The following is a 2378-nucleotide window of genomic DNA, read 5'->3' as shown; positions in this document are numbered from 1 at the left end:
GAAACCATTTTTAATTTTTTTTTTTGGCCAGAGTACTTTATAAGTATTACTTACAAGGGGTTGAAAATAATCTACATTAATGGGAAAGAGTACCCAAATCCCATGAAATATTTATTATTTGATATATTGCTCTCATATATGATATGCTAACATATATTTATAAGCACTGTGGGGAGTACTGCAATATAAAAGATAAAATAGGCAACAAAGGAGCCTATATGAAGATATCTAGATGAAGCCACTAAAGTTATAAAGGTGTGAGCATTGTCAGATGGCCCAGCCTGTGGACCTGGGGATTGGAGACGGCAGATGGGGAAGCTTTTGTCTGGAATAAAGGATTCCAGAAGATTCTGCAGTCAAGTTGATTTCATTGAATGGACTAAGGCAGAAAAAGTGCCTGAAGAGAAAGCTGTGCTGCCTAAGATTCAAGATCATCAATTAACATCAAGTCCTACTTCTCTGATAATCTTTTCTGTATCTTCTGCCTTCCCTGACACTACCAAAAATGTCTCAAGAAAAAGAAAGAATTTTGAGGACAGTTCTGAAACAGGAAAAAAACAAACAAACAAACAATATTTCAAACCACTTATGTGGCCCCACAAGAATATAACAATCAAAAAGCCAAGCATCAGTCCTGGTGAAGGGTTAGCATGACAATGGAAGTCAATGCCATTCTTTCACTAGAGTATCACAAAGCACAGCAGATCTATCAGCATAGACTTGGCTTAAAGCAAATACCGTGGCTGCCTCCTTCTCCTGGTTTTCAATTCTCTGCACAGAAACTTGAACATTTTCTGAGAGACATTGATGGCATTAGTCTTGATACTTCTAAAGCTAGAGTGTCTTCAATTTATGAAGAATTCAAGCATTTTACAAATAGACTTGAAGATGATAGGACCTTGCAAAAATGCTCTGAAGAATCAAAAGGACAGTCAACAGATATTACTTTGGAAGCATTAATGACAGAGATAAAAGAATATATAGCTAGACTTTCTTTGGAGCCAAAGTTACTGATGCAGAACTGGAGCCCACTCTATATCTTCAGCCTTCACAAAGTGAAATTCTAAGCACAAAAGCTGACTACCAGAAAATATTAGGCCGACAGAATGAACTTTTAACTTCTTGGAGATGGTGATGGATGAAGTACAAGATCAATAAGGCTGTTGCATTCTTTTATGGAAGATACTACTGATTTTTTCAAAAAGCTGTCGGTGCAACTCAAAAAAAGGACAGCCCAGCAGTTGGAAGTCTCACCAATTTGAAAACTAATCAATTTAAACAATAAGATATTTATTAATTACCCATATTCATTTATTATATAGATAAAATGTCCACATATGTTTTGAGAAATGACGAATGTAGACTTATAATTTTGCCAGATGCTGACCTATTTAACAATTTCTACAAAGTATTTGAACCTAGTGTCTCTTTTTCCATAGCTTTTCTCCAGATGCTAACAAAATAATACATTGAGTGAGTAAGTAATGAAAAAAAAAAAACATTGTTGGACCACTTCATACACCAAGAAGTTTAGACTAATCCAAGGCTCTATAATAATATATGACCCAGAAAAATTATCAAATATTGGATAATGAGGTCCTGGATAGCTGGGTGTGGTTGGTAGAGAAAGATTTGAGCACTGATAGAATTACTCCCTAGGGCAGGCAGGGAAAAGGCTGAAATCCAAGAAATCCAAGTAAGGTCATGTCCCTGAGGCTACCTCCTGTGAGGGTTGTGGTCAGCCTTACCTTTCTATGTTCTGTTATAAATTCAAGTCATGTCCTTGACACAAAATTTCCCTTTTAAATCTTTTTATGAACCATGCCATCTTGTAGAGCCCAGAACACTGAAAAGATGTACTCAGCTCAGCAAGGTACTTATAGTTAAGCATATACTTAGTACTTAGTATGGTTATGTAATGGTTGTGCATGCTCAGTATGTTGTAGTCATGTAATCTTACTGAAGCATTTAAGGGACAACTGAAAAAGCTCTCCAAGCCACAGATCTCAGCCACAGATGCAAGAGAAGGTTCCAGACTCCAGATTCCAGACTCCATCTTTGACCAGCCACGTGGTTGCTCTCCTAATTCCTTCACTCCTCCACTAAGACCAAGGACTCAGGCTAATCCTGAGATCCTCCAGAGAGCTAGTCCAGACATTGTACTTAATACTAAGAATCTTAACCACACAGGATGTTCCCTTTCTCCTGGCTAATTGGGGTTTAATTAGGGAACTTGCTATTTCCATCATTAATTATTTTAAACCCCTTCCTTGCTAACTATTGGCTCTCCCACTCTAGTTCATATTTACCATTCCTGGAGCCCATTTTATGCTTTCATATTGTCTGTAATCTCTTCTCACAACTAAACCTACCTTTTT

General features: G+C 37.2%; 1 pseudogene; it reads left to right on the top strand.

Annotated features, from left to right (window-relative positions):
* Positions 1 to 271: 271 nt before the first annotated feature.
* On the top strand, positions 272 to 1322 carry LOC111720159 (annotated as a pseudogene).
* The last annotated feature ends 1056 nt before the right edge of the window (positions 1323 to 2378 follow it).

Source organism: Sarcophilus harrisii, chromosome 3 (assembly GCF_902635505.1).
Source record: "Sarcophilus harrisii chromosome 3, mSarHar1.11, whole genome shotgun sequence".
NCBI classification, from domain to species: Eukaryota; Metazoa; Chordata; class Mammalia; order Dasyuromorphia; family Dasyuridae; genus Sarcophilus; species Sarcophilus harrisii.
Note: the sequence above shows the minus strand (reverse complement) of the source record. Positions and strands in the feature narration are given on the sequence as shown.